Consider the following 15234-nt stretch of genomic DNA (forward strand, 5'->3'; position numbering starts at 1 on the left):
TACCTTCAGGACAGTCGTGACGATGGGTCCACCGGTACTGCCCACTCGGGCGAGATCTCCGGTGTCGTGCCCGGACTTGTTCCTTAACCCCTGACACCGTTCCTTCCATTCAGACGCATTTTTTCGAGGCGTCCCTCTCGCCACGATCCCGCGCGCGCCGTGAATACGATGCATCGTGCTTAGAAGTCTCGCCCGGAGGGGGCCTCCTCGCCGAGACTGACGGGGATCGCTCGTGTCATGAGGCATTTATTTTTGCGTTTATCCCCAGGCTGAAGAGCTGATAATATTGTCCGCGGCTCGCAACAATGTTGTAATATGTTAACGACGACTTAAAAGTCTGCCTCGCATCGCCTCATCTCGCGTTGTATTCATGGAAGGGTTGAGTCGCAATTAGGCGCGTTGCAAATTGCATGCGCATATCCGGTATCACGGCGCAATTAAAAAGCTTCTCGCCGGTACTTCCGGAATTCAAGATGAGTAGCTAAATAAGGTCCACTAGCGATCTCCTTCCGGAATAGCGACCGGTGTGCTCTCAGGGCTGAGCAGCACGGCCGCGGAATTTCAAACGTCTGCTTTGCATTCCACGGCGATCCTTCTCCGCGGGCCCCGCAACCATTACGTCGGATCGCTGACTGGGAAATTTATACTTAACCATTCAGCCCGCGGTGACGGCAATATCGTTTCGAATGGGCCATTGCTCTCGGTTTTCCCACCTCCCGCCGCCGAGCTATCCGCGAGGACTGCGTCTTTCCCGGTGCCGACGTTAAGCACGGCTCGTTCCTCTTATCGCCTTCCCTTTGTCGACAGGGTCGGATTAAGCGTGACAATCGGCCGGTATTCAGTTATATACTGTGCGCGTCAAAGCGAAAGCGATAACTTTATCTCATCTAACGCTTCAACTAACACAGGCCTTCGCGTCGCTCCCGTACGTTCGCGAGGGAGAGGAGACTCCGATTTATCCTTTCATTTTCCTTCTTTTTCGCCGAGCACGTTAATCATATTCAGCGCGGAATTAGCATCTCGAAATTAGCAGCCGAAGGCGCTGGAACACAACCTAGGTTCGCTCCTGATCGCAATTGTCGGGAGCGAAGTATCGCGCGAAGGATTTCCGCACGATTTCCAGCTCCTCGGAACTCTCGACGGGATTGAATTTTCACGATAAGCGGACCGGCGTGTCGGGATGCTTTAGAAATTAACGAAAGGGGTAGTCGATTTGTATGTAACGTCGTTCGAGCGGCGGCTCGCATGAACGGCTTCCCAAAAAGTCGTCATGAAGTCGGACGACGTTCATCGATCATTTACGAGGACGCTGTTAAAATTCCGATAACGAGCTGTCCCCGCTTCCCCTGTCTGGTCTCTCGTTCATTCCTCGGCGCGCATTTTCTTGCGGATCGCGAACGAAAGGACCACGGCCCTTTGTTCCAGCGTCGCTTTTTCCGCGGTCGCTGCACCTACGAATCGCATGCCATGCACCGAGTAGATCGGCTGCCGGCAGTCGAAGGACGCATATTATCGCGGGCCGGATTATCCTTTTTGAGATTCCACCCGCAACGACGGACCGTCTCGCGCGGCCACGATAATAAATGTCTTTCTCTTCCCACTCGATCGGAGACCCGTCGGCCCTATATACGGTCCCCAAACTCGCCACGGACTACCACGTGGACGGATAATTGAACATACATCAAGGCGAAAGAAGTCCTCGCGATGCCAAGAACGACAGGATGAAGAAAGATAGCCGTCGACTTATCCGAAAAGAGAGGGAGAGGCGATCCGGGGCCCCTCTTCGGCGAGACAGAAGGAGAGGCGGAGATAATTTCGTGCGAGATAATGCGGAGAAAGGTAGTATAGGGAGGGTCGAGGAGGGAGCGGGAGAAAGAGGGAAAGAACACAGAGGAGGAGAAAAGAGAGAGAGAAGTTGCCGCGCGCGGCAGGACATAAATTCAGTAAACGCCGTCATTAGGACCAATCCGAAATACCGGGCGTCTATTAAACATGGAAGTAAGATAATTATCTGTACTGGCTGATTCCCAGCCCGCACCCGCGAATCGCCTCAGGGACAGTCGGGTGTAGGTGAGAGGAAGAGGCACCGGGAGGAAGCAAGAGAGCGCGGGCTCCTCGGCCTCGCCGCATTGTTGAGCTTCTTGCGGCCTCTCTCCCGATCTTCCCTCCTTCTCTCGCCCGCTTTCGACAGACTTTCGTCCGTTCTCTTTTCGCCTTTTACCTCGACCTTCCTTCGGCCTCTCCGCCGATCCCCGGCGACGACGGGGACCGCGGGAGCGGCGCAGCGATGGAATCCCGACACAGCTGTACGCGAACGGGTCGGCAGAGCGACCGGACAAAAAGCGCTAAACTACATTTTTAGCCGGGCGTTACATTTGTCGGATACCGAATCCCCGAGCCTGGGCTCTCGATGCCGGTCCCGTGGTACTTGTTGTCGAGCCCGCCGCTCCCAGAGAGTTGCCGGAAATATCTCGCTCGCAGGACGGCGGTGCCCCGGCTTTTATAGCCGCCGAACAATCGCGTTATCATGTGCATCGGGAATGCAGCGAAAACGTCGCCGTGCTGCGTCGAAGAGTAATGAACGTACCTGCAAGCGCGTAGATAACGGCCGGTGGTAAAATTTTTTCGCGTCCGAGCGTCGAATTATTTTCCGGAGGAGCGATTTGTCCCGTGAAACTCCGTCCCCCCGTCCTGCATTAACGTGTGTATTATTGTAATGGTGCGAGAGGATTTTTCATTCCGTCCAGCCAACAACGAGTGTAGTGCTAACAAATTTGCGGTAATACAGGACGACTCTAGGATCCTCCTAAAGATAGTTTGCACCTAGTTAGACTAACAAAACTCTGACGATACTGGCACTTTTTTAACTTCTCTTCTGAATCTTTAATTCGATAAATTTAATCCTTAATTTCTACTGTGTTGTAGAATCAAAGGTTTGACGTTAAGTCAAGGTTTCGATTCGGTTCCTCGCGAAAATCGCTCGTACTGAAATCGTCCTGCTCTTCCACGGTGCTCCGGATGTCTCGGGGAACGGGAGAAGCGACAAATTCGAACCGGCAGCCGGTATCCTCATCGCTATTAATGCGATTCGCTCGTATCGCGATACACGGCAAATTGGCCGGGTTATAGGAAGCCGATGTTATTCTTCGATAATGACTACGTTACGTCAGTGAATTTGTTAAGTGGCGTGTCTCTCATCGTGGCGTACATGTATGCACACGTATGTTCGCGCGCACATAATGCACAACGCTCATCGTCCGAATTTTGATGCATTAATCATGAATTCGTTACATTATGCTGTTGCATGCCGTTTGAATTATCGCATTGCTCCGCGCGTTGCATAATTGAAATTATGGCCTCTGTCTAGTGTGCCATGTAATTACTGATGCGTGACGCTCAATATCGAGCAATTTAGTTTGGATGCGGGAAGATTTAATCGTGTATTCACATTTAACCCGGGGGCATCCCGTTTCTTTCTCTTTTTTTCTTGTTTTCCTTCCAAATCACGCGTATTCCGCCGGTTCACGCGGAATGCATTTGTTTTTGCTAAATACTTACGTGTTTCAGCGACATCAAATTACACGGACGTTAACGCTCGCTTTTGGCGCGTTGTAATTTCGAATGTGTGGAAAAAAACGCGCGTCTACAGCGTCAATCTTTCCGGCCTTCCGTTCGACTCGCGCGATGACGAATTCCCGACTGATCGCGCTTATTGATCCGAGACGATTATGGTTCGTCCGAGTGTAGGCGTTGCGTCGAGAAATAACAATTCCACCTTCCCGTCTGTGATTCCCAAGCCGAATACGGCTCTGTGTGCTCTCACACGGTGAAAATTAATTTTGCTGTTGTAGCGAAACCACATCATTCCTGCTACATATTCGTCGCGACAGCGATAAAATTTAATTGGTACGATGAAATTAATTGGTATAATGAAATTATCCGCAATTATCAACCTCTTTTATACGATCTCAATTTGCATTCTCTATTAATTGAATGAATAATTTACACGGCTTTCTTTTCGTTTTTAAACTGCTTCATAGATTGTCCTCACCCGATAACGAATCCGCCGTGGATCAGATCGTGGATAGATCCGCGCGATTTCGCAGCGGCGTTGTCGGTGGCGACGATTCGCGCTGAGAAAATCCAGACACCGCCGAGGCGCACGTACGTGGTCGATCTATTTTAGCGGGCCCGATGTAAAAGTTAATTAAAGCGATATTTCGAGGAGGGGCTGGGACGACCGTCCGGAATCGTGCGCGCGCGTTAATCCACGCCCGCACAGCCGTGTAATAAAGATAGAACGCAGTCGTGAATCTGTTTCACTTATCTCAGCGGGATTATCCGCACGATCGTGGGAAATAATTAAGAAACATCTCTGCGGCGTGCCTTTAATTTTCGGAGATTCTCTGTCGCGCAACCGGCCGCGAAAGTTCCGGCTATTTATTTCCGGAGTTTTCCAAGTGGGCGTCGCACACTCACGCGGGTTTGTGTATGTGTGTGTGCATATGTGTGCACACAGCCAGGCGGGAAAGTTGGGATTTGATGCTCGTGCGCGAAATGAAAAAGTTCAGGCCGGGTTAACTATATCGTATATCGTGTTAATGTCACCTGGGAAATCTTAGAATCGGTATCAGCCGCCGTCTCTGGTGAGAAACGTGAACTCTAATTTTACGCATCGGCGAATACCTTTGGTGTACAACGGCGGCGCAAGTGGAGAGTAAAAAAAAAAACAAACAAACACAACAAAACCATCGCCTCGTATGCGCACGGTTCCGTCTGACGATGGCATCCCGATGCGGTGCGTCGTAAAACATGATCCTGTGTCGAACGTCGGCACGACGCCGGCTTTGTTTTTCTCCTCGAAATCTGTCGTCTCTAAAAACTTGCAAAAGCGTGACCCGTATTTTTTCGACGGTTTCAAACGCTCCGCGATAATAAACTGTTATTGTTTTCGCGCTTGAATTTTCGCCCCGGCGACGATGCGCGGTCGGGAATTTCGCGGGGGATGAAATAAACATCGGGAAAGTTATCATTGGTCCCCTGGCGGGGAAGCTCGCTCGTGCGATATCGATATCATTGCGTCCAGCCCGCGCTACGTTCCACCACAACCGACGTCGAAACCGTTTGTCCGTAGTAAAGGCGTGGCCCCCCACCCGGGGTCGAGCTCCTGGATCGCGTTGGCGTGATTGTTGCAAGGAGTTCAGGTGGCTCGTTTCACTCCGTGGGACAGGTCTTCGGGGGCCTCTTTCGGTAAACGACAAAATGGAGGGCAGCGGCAGTAAAGTCGTACGTGTTTTTTCGCTTATTGGACGAAAACAAATAAGGGAAAACTCATCATCCGGTCCCATTCAGTGCCGGCAATAAAAGAAGCCGAGCGAAATAAGGAAGAGCGTGATTGTGCGCCTCTTTCTCTTGTTTCATTCTCGACCGCAGTCGCTGGACCTTTATCCGCCCAACCCCGTCTCATCCTTCGAATTTCAACGAACTCGCTTTCTTTCCTCCCTTTCAAACTCTCTCGGCGCTGCGCTGCCTGGCTTAGAAATTCGTCAGGCTGCCTGTCGTCGACCGGCGTTTCTTTCCTCTCGATCCTTTGACTCGCGTCGCGTGGTACAAAGCTGGCAGAAACCGAAGGCGATATCGGGGACCGTTCCGTCAGATTATTTAATCGTCTAACTAACAACGTAAGCTTGCGTCGCGATTTATCGATTGACTGTCCGGATAAAATTCTTTCAGCGTTTCATTCTCCGGACAATTATAGGACCGTGAGTGTCCAGCGTTCGTATGTTTCCACGTCGTCTGCCGCGCGGAAACGACGCGCCCGTAGCGAGCTCGCTAAAGAATTTAACCACGTTTGCCGGAAGAGCGAACCTCGCTTTGCCGTCGCGGAAACCGGGTTTATTAGCAATAGACGTTGGCGTTTTGATCTTTCATTTCTCGAGAGGGAATCCCTCGGATGCATTTTGAATACCCATTGACGTTTGTCTCCGGACAAACGATGGATTCTCGAAGCCCAGGGGTTCTCCCGCGCACATCCGACCGTGAGAGAAGCTTGGGCGGCCCCGGGCATCCTTAAAAGCGGTCGCATAACGCAAAGGGCAGCATTCGGGTTAGGGGTCGTCTCGAGAGGCACTCGACGCGAGTATAAAGTCGACCCTTGTACGCTCAAGCGCGGGCTTAGCACTGTTGCTCCTTTCGTAGTCTTCCACGAGCGCGCGCGAAAGCCGGCCGGTAAAATGCCGCATTCTGCGTCCCTTTAAACCGCATACGCAACCGCCGCCGAAATTCCGAGCGACTGGTACGCCCTCGACGCGCACATAATAGCGTTTCGGGAGGTAATTGACAGAAGCTCCTGAAGAGAATACCGTTAGAAAGTGAAGGATACCATACTCCTTTGCTCTTATATGGAGAAACGGGTCTCTTTGGATTTAGTATACGTGTTTGCTTGCGTTAAGTATAAGCATTCGTTTGTTTAGCGTTTCATTCCCGAAGACAAACTTGCTTCAATTGAGGAAATTTTATGAAACCCAGATAAATTCGTCGACGCGATATTTAGCGGCAAAATGAGGCAGAAATGAGGGAATATAGCGCCGCACTGTCTTCCCGCACTCTTACGGCTATCTCGATAATTTTTCGTTGTCGGCATTCGATGATTCGGAGAATCACTGATATCCCGAGGTTGCGGATGATAATGCAATAAAGATGCAAATGCCGGTGCGCGGTGCCGGTGTCTTGATGCGCGCATAAAAGGCGATTCTGTGATTAGCGCCAGCTGAAGCTCAAGTGGTTTGCCACATCCGACGATCCTGCCTCTTGAAACTCGCTTAGGATTCACCCTTCCGCCGCTTTCCGCGAGAACTTGGAAACCCTCGTGAAAACACACTTATATCCGGATATGCCTTATCGTCATTGCGTAGATCAACGCTTGCACCAGGCTTATCTCTTGAAATCTCCCGTAATATTTCCCGTGAAATTTTCCTCAATTTTCGGCGCATCCGAGAGTTCTCACACGCGACCGCTATTGACGTGATATTTTCTCTATCAATTCTTGAAATATTAACAGACCGTTTTTGATTTGCAATTACACGATAGAATTTGAATTGAATTTCTGTTGACTTCAGGTGTCGTGAACCTCCACTGTTTTTATTAATCGGTAGGAGATATCAGAAGATATTTTTTCTTCTTAAAGATCCATCCTTCTCCAATTCGCGTGGGCGATGGCATCGTCGTCGCTAGATTGGAGTGTTCGCGCGGGTGAAGATGAGAGCCGGATTTCAGCTGTGCTTCTCCAATTCATCGCAGCAGCTTGTCTAGCTTTATAACCGGAGAGAAGTCGGCGAGAACGGGGAACTCGGGAAATGCCGGATTTCCTATTTGTACCAGGTTATTCGACGATTGGAAAGCACGAATTCTCATTCCCGTCCCGGCCGCCCATTGATTTATCACCCGTCTAATACACGCGCACGCGCGGGCTTGCTTTTATTATAGGATGTTCGATAAGTTATGAAGTACTTTTTTTCCCTCCGAATCGTCTCGCCTGAATCTCAAGCGAATTTCACATGTGAAAACGTTTCTTCATCAAGCGTTCGCGACACGGATAATTAATTAACCGCTGAGATGGATCGCAATAAAGATTTCCCGACGACGAAGCTTCTTTTCGTGTGAGTGCAGATAATGCGGAATGAATAGATAATATATTTCACCTCGCACACCTTAAGACCCCCGTCGTATGAAATCCCGTGCGACGTTATCCATTAGCCGGTGCGACACCGACTCGACGTTACGCTCGTAAAATTATGATAAATTCGCGGACTAACCAGATTGGAGTCTTAAGATCGCGCGAAATTAATCTGCTCGGATCCGGATGAGGAAAGAGCGAGGCAAGTAATGGTCGGTGGATTTTGTCGACCGACACACCACAGCAGGCGACGCGTAATCGAATCGAACATGACTGCGAGCTGTGCTAAAAGGATTAGAGTCGAAAACGGCGCTTGTGTTCACCCGTGTCGACCGGATCCGAGGGATTTTTTTTCTGATCTATGCCATCGATACGGCCTTCGTCGACGAGACGAGCGTTTTCAACCAGCTTGACAATGACCTAAATTCGTTTTTCAGTAATTTAATTTCATTCCAGTTTCATTCAATTCTCTTTCGGTAGAGACTTTCCGACTCGACCGGAGTTTCGTTCGTCCGTGTCGCCGGTAAATATGATCGCTGATATATCGTCTGTTTCATAAGAGTCTGGCCGACATATTTTCACATGTAACTCGAAATCTCAAATTTTCACTCAGATTGAAACACTTTCGTATCGCCCGTCGACGACGCTGCGGAAAAAAAAAGTGAATGCCAGTGGTGCATGAAACTGCTCGTCACGGTAACAAATGTATCGGATAAACGTAGCACGCCTCGCATTACCGTGCTCACGCGAGGCGCTTTCCCTTCATTCGGTTAGCCGACCGGGTGACGGGTCGGCGGCTACTCTCGATCTCATCGCGGTTTAGCGGGGGCGGGTCTGCTGCAATCGCGGGCGTGTTTTTACATCGTAACCCGACGGTAGCCCGCGAGAAGCAATTTACGATAAACCGTATTAGCGTTCGGCGGCTCGCAAAGCCGATCGACGTTTACCATCCACCGCGGAATCTTGTTAAGCTCTTTAAAGTTACGCAACGCTTTTCCGCGGCCGTCACTGTCCCCCTTCGTCGATTAATCGAATGCGTAAAGCTACGTGACGGCCGCGGGGTTTACGTTGTCGTGGTCGGCTGTGCTTACGTGGCGCTTGATCGCGCGCGAAAACAGCGATCAGGCTTACCGTGACGACCGACCAATCCGATTGCGAAGAGCAAGTCTCCCAACAAGTTACTCTTACTGTGATTGGGGGAGAGCCAACGTCAGATTAAAAAGAATCTCCCTTTAACTGAATGCCTCATTTGTTCGCGCGTTAGCGATCTGTCTTGGAAGTTTCTATGTAAGAACTATTTTATTACAATAACTACTTTCCTCCGTTCTTCCGAGAGTTCTTGATACGTTTCGAAGGGAGGAAGGAATCATTCTTTTTTCTCTCGAAACGCATTAGGACCGACCCAGTTTTGTTCGAAATTCGTGGCTGTAATTATTGATCCTGACGATAGGCTTCGAAGATAGAACCCTAATCACCGCGCGGATTAATTTAGTAGTTCGCAATTCAATCTTCTTCAATATTTACACGCCGCACAGTATCGAGAAAGCGTAGGGGCAGAACGCGTACAATAGGAGCGGCGACTGACGACTCACGATTAGCAGATAGACGCGAGTTATCACGCTTCATGGAGAATGCGCAACGGAGAAAACAATTTCAGGTCGTGAAGATGATTAACGAGCAGATCCACCGCGCTGAATTAATTTTCAGTCGGACGTAATCGGTTTAATCTTGATTCATACCGACGTTTCCGGACGTGGTGTCTCTGGGAGGGTTAAACGCGAGGCGAGGAAGAATCACCGCGGCGTAACAAAGAACGTAAACGCCGGCGAGAAGGCGATGCGTGATCGGGGCGCATACCAGCATGAAGCACGCGATGTAGGTATCCCGCCGTAATTGGCCGATAGGTACTCGCGGATTATGCACTTACGTGGGATTTCCCAGGGTCTGCAGGGGGATGCGCGGATCGATCGACGTACTCGCCCGGTATCGATAAGTCTGTTTACGCCCAGACACTATCTCACGTCGTTACCTCCTCGTTCCCGGCTCGTTAACGTGCGCGAACCGCTTTGGCGTTTAGTTACGTAATTAAAGCGTCGGCGAACTCGCGGATCAGACGGATAACTTGAATATCGGACCTTGATTTTAGTCTTACAGCACACTTCTCTCGCGTCCGCCTCTCCATTATCTTCCGCTTTGTCAGATTTCCAAAGAAAGAGAGAGAGAGAGAGAAAGAATTAGCTGTTCATATAACTGGAATTTAGTTATCAGATCTAGTTTTTAGCCGTGAGAACTAAAAATTAGATACGCGGATTGTGAAAAAGCATTAGCTGAATTAACTAAATTTCAATTGTATTATAGGGACTTAACTGAATTAACTGAATTAACTAAATTTCAATTGTATTATAGGGACGGCTAATTTTTATCCGTGGGAACTAGTTTCCCGCTGTGGGAGCTTCTTGTTCTTTCCGTATGAAATGTAGTTATAACAGCGGGCGCTTCGTGTTTTTCATTATTACATTATTTCATTATCAGATAATTGAAGGATCTCAGGGGAGCTCATTAATACCATTAACACCATTATTACCCGTACCAGTATTATCCGTTATTCCGACGTTGCTCGGAACAATTTAGCGGCTTCCAGCTCACGTTTCTATCCGCTGTCCGTCCGACGAGTCCGACAAGGATCTCGCTCGAAAGTGTGCATATTTGTCAGCGGGTACAATGTACTTGGCGTGCAACGAACCGCAGTTTGCCCGTGGCCGATTAGAGCGTGACAAATCGTGTCACGCTAAAACGCCGCCTTATGGCCGCACGACGTCTCGCGCCTCTAATTTCAACGGCCGAGTACGTACACGTGTTGCTTTCACACGTGGCGGAGCTGTGTGCGCGTCGGAGCAATCGCGGACACCGCTCGGCGCTAATCCCTCTCATTGCTCGTGTGCCACGCGCAGGACATGCAGTGTACCTAAGAGGTTTGGTCCTGTAAGTCCGCGTGCATTATCGCATGTGTGCACATCGCGATGCATCCGCATCGCGCGGTACGGTGTATGCGATCACGTGCGAGCGAGCGAAAACACTGTCTCTCGCATTTTCGATATTAATACCTTCGCAGCCCCGTTTCAACACGGCGATTACACGTCTACGTTCTTTGACGCGCTTGCGAGACGCTGTGCAAAGAGCGAGACTGCGTCGTGAAACTTTTGCGAAGAGCGGGACTTTCGACGAATATCCTCCGTCTCTCTCTCTCTCTCTCTCTCTCTCTCCCTATATTTCGATGAAGTGGAGACGCGACGGAAGTGGATTTCGTAAGGTTAATTGGAAAAATATATCGCCCGGATTTAGGATTGCGAGCAGATGCAGTTGTACTCGCGTTACCAAACCCACCTGCGCTAATTTCCCTCGCAGCTACCGCGCTACGCCCGTTTCCCGCTTTTATAGATACACCGTAGGCACGCATGACACACACGTAGAATTATGAATCATGTTGGTCGTGTAGGAGGGAACGTGATTACGAGTTATGCTTATCTCGCCTGGTTTCTCCTCCGGTCGCGTGCGTGTATACGTGCGTGCATGCTTCCACAGTTACGCGCAGGTATGCTTGCCAGCCTGTATCTGCGTATTCGTGTACACATACGCATGTGGTTATACGTGCATATGTACATTCGCGCCGCGCAAATCTGGTTACTCACGTCATGACGTCGAAGTCGCGCGCGACGTGACCTATGCGGCCTGTGCGTGCATCTCGTCGTGGTCAGCCATATTTCAGCGCGAGAAGAGAAACTCCGACGGGTGACGGAGTAGGTAATGCACGATTTCGCAGTGTGGATGGATAGAAATTAAAAAAAAAAACTGCAAAAAGAATTGCATCGGCCGGGAATCGAACCCGGGCCGCCCGCGTGGCAGGCGAGCATTCTACCACTGAACCACCGATGCTCGTAGTGATCTCTTTCCGAATTCGTTGGGATCTTGATATGGCTATTGGAGCAATTTTCTTAAATTTAATATCAATCTTTTCTTAAGAAAAGAGAAGAAATTGGACCCACAGTCTTTGGTAACATCGACAGATAAGTTCCACGTTGAATATGACAAATATACGACCAACATGTAGTGAGAAAAAAGTATTTAAACATTTATCTGTGGATATAAGGTTTATTTCGCGCCGAAGTAAATTTTATTTCGCAGAAAACACTTCGGTGAAATAAACTTTATATTCCACAAGTAAATTTTTAAGTACTTTTTTCTCGGTATACGTTGGAAATAAGTGACGATGAAAGGGGCAACGCGAATATGCAATTATACATTGAAAATAATTAAACGGTGTTTCACTGACCACATTTCTGAATTTGAAACAATAGCAAACTAAAAATAGTAACAATAATGGCAAAAAAGAAAGAACTCTCCCCGACGGGGAATCGAACCCCGGTCTCCCGCGTGACAGGCGGGGATACTAACCACTATACTATCGAGGAGCATGCATTGTGCTCCTCGAAATACGTGGCACACTTTGTTTGCCAGAACCAGGAAAAGAAAAAATTATATACAGTTTTCGGTAACGCATCGACAGACAAGTCCTACGTTGAATCTGACAAAGAACTCACGTGCGTTGAAAACAAATGACGGGACAGGTGGCGGTGCGAAAATATAATTGCCCGTTGGAAATAACTATACCCTGTTTCACTGATTAAGTCTCGAAATTGTAAATAGTAACGAGCCTATAATAATAAAAATCGATGATAATAAACAAACGAGTAACGGCAAAGAAATTCACCCCAACGGGGAATCGAACCCCGGTCTCTCCCCCGTGACAGGCGGGGATGCTAACCGCGATACTATCTCGAAGCGCGCGCTTCGAATATTCACGGAATCACACTTGTTCATACGCGCGACGTAACACGAATAGCGGGCGGTTATTCGAAGATCTCATTTCTCGTTCTTACGCCGGCCGGGGATTCGTGGGTGACGCGCGATTCAGATTCCCCGTCGTCGTCGAACGGTACGTTAGAACGCGATATTCGTCGGGTGTGCGGATTCCTTTTAATTTCCTCGGGATTTAATCTCCCGTACGGCCCCGTGCGATCTCGACGCCGAGATAACATTCATCGGTCCGTGATCAAGCGGCCGGATCCGCAATTTCGCGAGCTCGCGGATTCTTACGCCGGGCGTAACTGGCGGCTGGATATCGCGCGGGGTTATCTTTGTCGTGGAAACGAGCTTGTACAGAGGCATGTTCGGGGAGCGCAGCCCCGATAACTTTCACGCTCCCATCCCTCGGCATCGCGAGAATCGCTCGCTCGCTCGCTCGCGTACGCTGATACAAGATCAGAGATAACGAGCGTTTACATGGAAGAGGATTTGAACTTCGGGCCAAAGCGAGTGGCTCTCGTTTCAACCCTTCTAGACTCCTCCTCCCTCCGTCCACCTTTATCCTCGTCCGTTGCGCCACCCAACAGCAACAACGGGAGCAGCAACTGCGGCGGCGGTGGTAGCAGCGGCGGTAGCGGAACCTTCATTCCGCATTGCTCTAACACAACTTGCGGCTAGTAATTAGAGTAACAATGCAGGCCGCTCCTTGTAACCGCAAACTCCGCCGTCGGCGTGTTATGCAATTATTATAACTCAGGAGAGCGAAGGGCTTTATAACGATTGAAACTGCGCATCCGCGCGCCGCGTCGAGCGTACGCTTCGCTCGTGAAATGGCTCGGCTGCTTCGACGATATTGCGACCAAGTTTTCGAGCACACTCCTGTCGCCGCCGCCGCTTTCTCTCCCCCACACGCCGTTGTCGGGGTGATTTTGCAGCTACGAAAACTCGGCAGGCTCCTTTACTTTTTCTTTTTTCTTTTTCTTTCTTTTTTCTCCAAAGTAGGTTGTTCCGAAAAATGGAAAATCGATGGGCTGGTTCTCGGCTGTACCGCGGCGGACGTTTAGGAATATTAATCTCGGCGGTAACATGTTAAGTCTAAGTGTGGGAACCATTCAACAATTACGTCACGTTAGACTTAGCTATTTTCATCCCCCTCCACCTTTTCGTTCACAATTTCGTCACCAAGTATTTGCCCCTTTTCGATATTACGTGACACGTGGAATTGCAGTCCCCTTAGTCGACGATTTTCTTCCTGATGTAGTCTTAAGAGATCTATGATGTTACTTCGTCGCCAAGATCGCGGGTGTTAATCTCAGGGTTAAAGCAAAATTTAACGCATTTTACCCGCTCGAATATCCTCACGTTGAAGCTGCGCACCGTGCTACAATTAACAGCTTGTAAAATACAATGGTAATAAAGTGGAAGCGCAGCGAGCAAGAGAGAGAGAGAGAGAGAGAGCGGAAACGTTTCGGTTAGGACGTACTGTATGTGGTTAAAACACTGACTCAACACTGCAGAGAGAAACTGTCACATAAATCCCTCGGAGGACTTCGCGCGAAATTCAAGTTCCACATGCGTCCATAAAGCTTAAGATCGTCGCATTTCGCCCTCTCTCTCACTCTCTCTCCTCCCCCTCCTCATCCTGCCGTCTGAAACCTTCGATGAAATTTCGACGGATTTATAGCGGCGGAGTCTTGAAAGCGCAACGGATCTAATCCATGTTCCCAGTGTATTTCCGTCGGACGCATGTCGATATCGAGAAAGGCGGGTGAAATATCTCCTCCTAGATCGCTCAAGGCATAGGCTTATGCATGCAGCCCGAGACGCGGAGGGCTGCCCTCGAATACAACGCGATTCCGATTGCCGATATCGAGAAAGGGCGGACGCCAACGACGGTGGGGGAGGGATGAGCGGTGGGGAATGACACGGGAAAAAAGTTAAGTCAACTAATGCGCGAGAACGGCGGTGTAAACCGTCAATCCGACAGCCCCGGCAACAAGCGTCCCCACTTCCCCGTCAATCAGGCTAAGCCTCTTTTCGTGGACTTAAGACCCGTGGTAGACCCGCCGGGTCGAGCGTAGGAGAGAGAATATCGTCTAAACACTCCGAAGACTTCTCGATCTCAGGCGCGTTCCGGAGAGGAACGAAGCTCCGCTTCGCTCGCGGCAGGGCGGCAGGAGGGAATTAATCTCGTTTTACTTCTGCGTCAATCAATGAATTTCCACGGTCATTATGGTGGCTCGATCCCCCGGACTCTCTCGCGCGGACCGATGTAATTTCATTTTTATTACATCGACAATTGAATTGACGTAACGATCAATTACGCAGCGCCGGGAAAGGAAGGAGGGAGGATTTGAAGGGCTTCCGTGGAACGGGCTCCGTTTGTCGAGAGCCACCGTCGTCGTCGTGAGATTCCGACGATAGCGACGCATTGCAGTCGGACGGATGGATGGTTCGTAGAGTGGAACGGCGCGATGATAGGGAGATAAAGAAAGAGAGAGAGAGATAAAAGCGCGGGTAAAAGTGCTGTTAGTCGTTTCCGGACGTCGTGACAAACAGCCGTGAAAATCAGTCGTTTTCCCGTAATGAGACGCGGGAGCATTTAAAAATGATTGGCGGGCGAATCCCGCGACGAGGCGACGAAGAGACGCTCCCGTTTTAATAGGGAAACTCTTTAAAATCGAACAGCGTCTCGC

The 15234-nt window shown here is 49.7% G+C and overlaps 1 protein-coding gene and 2 non-coding genes across 3 annotated transcripts in view; 1 reads left to right on the forward strand and 2 right to left on the reverse strand.

Moving 5' to 3' along the window:
• LOC106748027 (mannosyl-oligosaccharide 1,2-alpha-mannosidase IA) overlaps window positions 1-15234 on the forward strand; it is a 357345-nt gene that overhangs the window by 32787 nt on the left and 309324 nt on the right. The window lies entirely within an intron of this gene.
• Trnag-gcc lies at window positions 11538-11608 on the reverse strand. Its single transcript has one exon. It is a non-coding gene; the product is annotated as a tRNA-Gly (tRNA).
• On the reverse strand, window positions 12073-12144 carry Trnad-guc. The gene has a single exon. It is a non-coding gene; the product is annotated as a tRNA-Asp (tRNA).

This window comes from Dinoponera quadriceps, unplaced genomic scaffold (genome assembly GCF_001313825.1).
Source record: "Dinoponera quadriceps isolate SergipeBrazil2010 unplaced genomic scaffold, ASM131382v1 scaffold2662, whole genome shotgun sequence".
Lineage (NCBI taxonomy): Eukaryota > Metazoa > Arthropoda > Insecta > Hymenoptera > Formicidae > Dinoponera > Dinoponera quadriceps.